Source organism: Arachis hypogaea, chromosome 1 (genome assembly GCF_003086295.3).
Source record: "Arachis hypogaea cultivar Tifrunner chromosome 1, arahy.Tifrunner.gnm2.J5K5, whole genome shotgun sequence".
Classification (NCBI taxonomy): domain Eukaryota; kingdom Viridiplantae; phylum Streptophyta; class Magnoliopsida; order Fabales; family Fabaceae; genus Arachis; species Arachis hypogaea.
In genome coordinates this window covers 38407831-38415781 of record NC_092036.1, presented here as the reverse complement: position 1 = coordinate 38415781, position 7951 = coordinate 38407831, and the positions used below count along the sequence as shown (strand labels likewise).

At 24.9% G+C, this 7951-nt stretch overlaps 1 long non-coding RNA gene across 1 annotated transcript; it reads right to left on the bottom strand.

The window, feature by feature from the left end:
• Positions 1-5465: 5465 nt before the first annotated feature.
• Positions 5466-6897, bottom strand: LOC112802584 (uncharacterized). The gene is made up of 3 exons (XR_011880521.1): positions 6768-6897; positions 6116-6312; positions 5466-6008 (listed from the first exon to the last, which is right to left on the bottom strand). It is a non-coding gene; the product is annotated as an uncharacterized lncRNA (long non-coding RNA).
• Positions 6898-7951: the final 1054 nt, after the last annotated feature.

Below are 7951 nucleotides of genomic sequence, written 5' to 3'. Positions count from 1 at the left end.
AAACTGATATCCTATTAGTTCAATCAATAAAATAATTATAGAAGTTACATTCACGTATAGCATAAGAGAGTATAGCATAAGAGAACGTGAATGAAATTGAAACAGTGAGAATTCTATAACTAATATATATTGATGGAATAAGTTATTAAAAAGGATAAAAATTAAAAAAAAATTTGAATACCAAAATAAGTTTTACTATTATATATTGTTATAGTTTATAGTATATTGTTATAGATATATTAGTTTTGTGAGATTTTTATCTCATGAATTTTATTTGTAACTAAAGGACCAAATCCTGAACCTTCCACCTGAAGGAATGCAACTTGGACATATCCTTTAGTAAAATAGATTATGTTTCTAATCTATTTGCTTTAAGTATGATTAATAGTAACATATATCGTTATATCAGTTTGTTATTATTTGTCAAATATTTTAATACTAATTATTTTAATATGTATTAGTGAAAATCTTATTTCTATGTATATGGACAAACTTGTTTTTCAAAATTTATTGCATTGAATGTTTCAAAACTAAGTTCTTTTTCTATTTTAAAATTTAAATTTTTATGTTATTCGGTCTTTTTTTTGTATCACTATAATTTTGATCGTCAAATTCAATGATTATAATCAATGCTTTTAAAATTGTAATTCGAATATAAATGGTTAAATGCATTTAAATTGAGTATCACCATAAAGCACAGTAAAAACTAAAAAGCTAGTTGAATTTAATTTTTCTAAAGTTTTAATAACATATCAACTTTTAATTTGTAAGTAAATTTTAATTTAGTTTTTAAAATTTTAATTGTCTCTATTTAATCTCTAAATTTTACGAATATAATTTATATTTGTTCCAAAAATAATTTTTGACTTATAAATGTTAATGAAATGCTGACATAGACAGTCAGATGTCATATTTGATTCTGTAAAATAACATCAATTTAATTTTACATTCAAATAGCTCAAAAACATTATAAATAGTATTTATTGAAATTTTACCTCTTAATATAAGTAATACAATATCATTTTTGGACTATTTGAGCTTCAAAATCAAAACTATATCACTTTATAAATTTTAACATGATATTTGATTGTTTATGTCAGTGTTTTATTAATGTTTGAGCGTTGAAAATTGTCTTAAGAATTAATGTGACTCATATTTACAAAGTTTAAGGATTAAATATAAGCAATTGAAATTTTAGAGACTAAATTAAGATTTTAATATAAATTTAAGAATTAAATTAAGTATTAACTTTTTATTTATTAATGGTTTATTATTTATTGCTAGTTCATTTTTAGTCCCGTTTAATTTTAATGGGTAATTTGAGTTTCAATAATATAATTTGATTGTCTATTGAGAAGGACTTAGTGGATAATTTGAGCTTCAATAATATAATTTGATTCCTTAATTAAAGTCAAGTAAAGTTACGGGTGGTAATGGATGGGTAGGGGCGGGTTTTGCTATATCTAATTCCGCTCTATCTTATAATAACTCGCATTAAATTTGTCCTGTTTTTATTAGCGAATAGTAAAAAGTTAAATTTTTTGTGGGTACTCGTTCCACCTCTACTTATCCCTATAATTATTAAAATCCAACAAATAAAATTAAATTCTAAAATTTATATAACTATCATTACATACATAACATAAATTAAAATAAAAATTTAAATATGATACAATATTATTAATCATTTTACTAATTATCTTTTATATATATATATATATAACGGGACGGGTTTAACCTAAATTTGATCTCGTCTCGTCCCGCTCAAGAACACGTCCCATTAAAAATTCGTCCCGATAATAGAGCATGTAATTATCCGTCCCGAACAGATAGGGACGGGTGGGTATTCACGGATTCGAATGGTGTTGCTACTCCTAAGTAAAATTAGTAGACTTTTATAGTTTTATGAAGTGCATGATTTTTTAAATGAAACTAACATTTCGTTTTGTTCAGTGTAGCCGATGTATAGTCTTAATTGCTAACCAGAAGAAGATTTTGGTCACGTGTTAATGAGGAAATATATGTCGACCTTTTTAAGAATATAGAAGGAGGTGAGTACCTCCAAAGATATTTTAAGTTAGTATAATATTAGAAAAATGAATGAGAGCTAAGAATCGGTATTTTTCTCATACCTTTTTTGTTTACATGATTACTTTTAGAAAAATTTTCAATATATCGATGTTTCAGTGATTTTAACTGCTGATTTTAATTATAAAAAATATATATAACATATATAATCAAGATTAACAATTAAAAATCACTGAAACACCCGTATATCGGTATATTTGAAAACTTTTCATACTTTTATATAGTCGTATGTTTCGGTTGATAATATTAGTTTTTCCATTATCTGAGATTTATAGTATGAGATTGTTATGGGAATCTCTCATTTAGTAGATGAGTGGCTCCGTTTGATTAGGTCATTGTACGTAATAGTTATTTTTATTGTTTATTTCGATTCCGACTAATAAGCAACGTGTTCGAGTTTATCGGCACAGATGATGTTCAATAGCGGAATCTTATTTTAAAGGAATTAACGGCTCAACATTCAATTGCTTTTTAATATAAAATTGAAATAGCCAATGTCGATTTTTTTTCTGTTTTTTTAATTTTAAAAGTTTTAGAATTCAAGAGTTTCAATCTATTCAAATAAAAAACTTATAAAATGATTTGTTTTATTCTCTATTTGTTATTTCTCCATTTCTTTGTCTTTCTGTTAAATTTTGTTCATTCTTCTTTTTTAGTAAGTATTTTCATTCTATTTGTGTGTTGAATGATAATAAGAAGTAAAATTAAAAAAATAGTGATATTACTTTAAGAGTGTATTATACATAGTTGTAAGAACCGAATCGGATCGGCCGAAAAATCGGTGAATTGGACTCCTAATCAGTCCAATCCAGTCTCTGAATCGCCTAAAGAATAGAACCGGTCAAAGTTGGTAAGAATCGATTCAACTGAATCATTCGAGAGAAAATTTTAAAATTGATAAAGATGTAAAAACCAGTTCAACCGAACCGTTCGAGAAAAAATTCCAAAATTAATAAAGATGTAGTTTGAATCTGGGTCTTTGTGCCTACATGCTCTCCTTGCCAATAAGCTATGTTGTTCCTTATTATTTTAAGGATAAAGTATACTTTTTGTTCTTGAAGTTTGAAAAAAATTTCAAAAATACCCATAAATCTTATTTTGTTTCAATTTTGTCCTAAAAGTTTTCTATTTGCATCAAATATACTCCTGATGGCTAATTTTTCAAAAAATTTAAGACAAATTCAACAACAATTTTATAAAAACAACCCTCAATATAAGTAAATCAAGCATATTTTTCATACATTATTGTTAGATTGGTTTTAAATTTTTAGAAAATTTAGCCATCGGAAGTATATTTGATGCAAATCGAAAATTTTTAGGACAAAATTGAAACAAAATAAAACTTAGAGATATTTTTAAAACTTTTGCCAAATTCAAGGAACAAAAAGTATACTTTACCTTTATTTTAAATACTAATTATCAATTATATAGTAAAAATGTATAATAATTTTTTTAGATATTATTTTAATTTTATACTTACTTATATTTAAAGTAATTATATTTTTTATTATTCATAATTATTAATATAAATGTAATTAATCAAATCCAACAAAATTCTTATAATGAGTGTTCACATTCCTACACATGCTCTTTTTCTTACTATTTACATTTTTCTTGGTGCTTTTTCTTCTTCTCCTTTTTTTCACTTTTTTTTATTATTGTCTGTTCTTGTCACCACGCTGCCTCCTTCTCCTCTGATCCTCCTTTTTGTATTTAAATTTTTTCTCCTCTTTTCTTTTCTTCTCCTCTTCTTTTTTTATTCATTCTCTTTCAAATTTTTGTACTTATTCTAGTTAATTTTACTGTGTTATCTATAGATTTTTTCATTTATTTTTTTATTAAAATTTATAAATCTGCCACTCAAATCTTCATGAAATAAATTTTTAGTTCCATTACATCATTTAGTTGAAAAATTCAACGTTAGAGTTAAAATATTTCGGTATTATTTTTTAAAAATTATGTGTTATTTTATATATTAGATACGTCATCTTCTTCTTATACGTAAATATCAATGTTCATTCTCTTTCAAAAATTTGCATTTATTCTACTTAATTTCAATGCGCTATCAACAAATTTTTTCATTTATTTTTTATTAAAATTTGTGAATTTAAAACATGTCTTCATGAAATAAATTCTTATTTCTATCACATCATTTATATTTTTGATAATAAAGTGAAGACATTTCGATATTATTTTTTAAAAATTTATGTGTTACTTTTTATGAAATAAGCACTCAAATCATTGAATGTGTAATGTTTTTAGAAAGATTTAATATTTTTTTTTTGTGTTGTGTTATTGAGATTCTAGTGTCAATTTTAAGTAATTTTGGTGTTATTTTATTTTATTTTATAGAGTCAATGTAATCTTTTATAATCAATTTACTTTTTACATTCTGTATCATTGTATAATTCTGGTGTCACTTTAAACAAATTTTGGTGCTATTTTATTTTTACTAAGAATTCACTCCAATAAATGTGAACCTACATTTATTCAATTAAATAAGATTATAATTTAGTACAGACATGTTTATTCAAGTCTAATATAAAAAAAAATACTCCTAAAAAAAAGAAAAACAAAAAAATAATAAAAAGCAAAAATATGTATCATTACAAAACACATTTGTGTTTTATCACAAAATTTAAGTATCAAAATTAAGAAATTTATATATTATTGCTAAAAAATTTTAGTATTTTTTTATAAATTCTGCATCATTCAAAATGCTTCCTCATCTCTCTCATCATCTTCTTCTTTTTCTTTTTCATCATTTTTTTATTTTTTATTTTATTTTTTCATAATTTCTTCTTATTTTACTATTTTAATAAGAATTAAAAAAATCAAATAAAGAATAAAAAATAACTGCAATAATAAATAAGAAAGAGAAAGTGAAGAAGAAATAAAAATAAAATATAGTAATAACAACATTAATAGAAAAAGGAGGAGGCGAAATAATGCGCGAAAAGAAAAAGAAAAAAACACAAAAAAAAAGTGTGTGATTGGCATCTTTTGTTAGTGATTTTTATTGGATTTAAGCCAACTTGATTAAATTTGGATATCAACAAAATAAAAATATGTAATGAAACTATCAAAATATTATCCACACTTATCTTGTCTAAATTCTGGAATCACTCTAAAATATAAATACAATTTTAAAAATCAATCTAAATATTAACCCTAAAAAAATTATATTATCTTCTATTGAATACAAATTTCTCACTCTCCTTTTACGACATATAAAAGAATTTGTCCCAAAAAAAAAATTAAACACTAAAACTAAAAGCAAGAGAAAACACACGAAAAACAAATGGACTAATATCTTACAAGAATTGGTTAAAAAAAATCTTTAAACACTAAATTTAAAGCAAGAGAAAACACAGGAAAAACAAATTAAATATAAATTTAGAAGTTCTTATCTAACAAGATTTTATCATGACATCACGGTTAGAAGTTCTTATCTACTCTAAAAGTAAGAGAAATATAAATTTGGACGGAATATAAATCTTGACGGACATACAGTCACTAATGTTTGAATTAGAAGAAAAATCTCTTCTTCTAATATGATAGCCAACCAAATTTATTTGTGTTTTGGTTCTTTCTGTTGAGTATTCTTATTCTTAATATGAATCCTTGTTCTAAGATATGATTTACAGCATCAAGAAACTCTTCCAAGCCAAATTGATTATCTGAGTTTTTCTCTGAATTTTGCTCCTTTCTGTTTCCACCTTTTACTCTTACAATTCTTTCAAACGGCTTCTTTGGGTTCATTGTCAAGAATTTTATTATTTGAAATTCCTCCTTCTCCTTCTTCCTCTTCATTTTCTTTTCTTTTTTCTTATCAACCCTCTTAACAACGATTATGCGTTTCGCATTCTTCTTCTCTATGTAATTCAATGTCTTCAATAAATTACTAAAGTCATAACAATCTGTTACACATGTTAAGTTTAAATTTATAATTAAAAAATAAAAAGATACTCACAATGATTTCAAGATTATTATTGAATTTAAATTTAAAAAAAATCGAAACACTAACCTTTTGAGAGAGATTGAATTGAATTAGGATCTTGATTAGTTGCAGAACCAAGAATATTGGAAGAACTTTGGTTTCTTATGGTGATATCAGAATTTAACAGAGCATTTGACATTTCAGCAAAACTATCAAAGCATGAAGGTTTTTCATGGCTACAATTGCGGGCTTTGTCACTCTTTCTTTTCGATTCTGATTTCATTCTGCAATGTGAATTCACGTAAAGACATGAGAATTTTGAAGGATTCTTTTATTTGTATATTTTCAAGGAGATATAAATTAGCCTATAAATTTAATTTTAATGCACTAAAACAGTTTTTAGGTATCCAATTCCAATTACATAGTGTCAAGTCATCAAAAATAATTGAACCAACTGCATAAATTACGTTACTTAACAGTATATCAAAATTAAACTCTTGAATATTACTTGTATATTTTTGTAGCTTTAAAATGTGGATATATTGATCCGTCTATGTCTAGAATCCTAATCTCAATTTGAAGCACAAAAATACTAAATTCACGATCAAATTAAAACTATTAACAATAAAATAAGGAAACCAATGATGCAAAGAACGTGGGAATCTGCGATTAGAGAGTGATTTGGAATGTCTCACAGGCATAGCATTCATTGAAGAAGAATAAGGGAATGGAAACATACCTTAAACAACAGAAGAAGCAATCGCAATACGCAAACTATTATCGTGGTAAGTGGTAACTGCTATGCGTCAATAGACACACCGCCTCAGAAACTGTACCACTCTGCTACTACTCTTATGTCTGCTTTTTGGGTTTCTCTTTTATTCTTTTCTTTCTCTTGTTGGGCCTGTAGCCTACTCATGTAGCTGAAATAAATCTCTCAATCAATATTATTTTGCGAGTTAGATCCAAAAAAAATATTATTTTACGAGCTAAATGAGCTAATTGTTGACATGTTAAATTTCTTTTAATAAATCTCAGTCATTGATTTAAATAATTAAATATTTTTTTATCGGAATTTAAATAATTAAATATTACAATTAGTAAGAAGTAGATTAAATGAGACCTTATTTTTAACGGACCAGACTTGTGCTGCAATAACGATTTTATAGTTATTAGGGTTTATATGTTATTAAATCTGACATAGTTTAAATTTTGAAATATGATCGAAGTTAAAATTTTAAAATAAAATAAACAACTCATTGGCCAGCGACAAACCTTTAAATGAAGCTCAATACTGCGGCGGATTAGTTCTTGATCTGCCGGGTTGGGGGATACGATGAGAAACCCAAAATATATATATATATATATATATATATATATATATATATATATATATATATATATATATATATATATATAACAAATTTTGAAAAAACAAACTTAAATTTACAATAGAATTAATAGGGAAAGAAAAGCAGCTTACGTAGCAACTTATGATTCATTACTAATTTTTTGGTTTAAAGAGTTTTATTTAATTTATTGTGATGACAAATATTTAGTTTGGTTAATTAAGTTTGGTTAAATTAATTTTATGATTGGTTGTGTATATTAAGTATTTTGGTATATAATAAAGGCTGAAGATATTATATTGAAAAAGCTTTATCTCATCAAGAGCAAGAATTAATAGAAATCTAGAAGAGATTGCAGTTAATATTAGAAATAAAAATTGCGTCAATAATGATTATTGATTGGGAGAACAACGACTAATAAGATCAGGAGCTGCTGTTTTGTTATAAAAAGATTATCAAAAAACAAGAAGAAAATAAAGAATATAGAACCAGCAGGTTTGAGAGTTGTGATTCTTCTTTATTTAATTTCAAATTGATATATTTGAGATTTAGATTATAGAGTCTTTCTATTTGA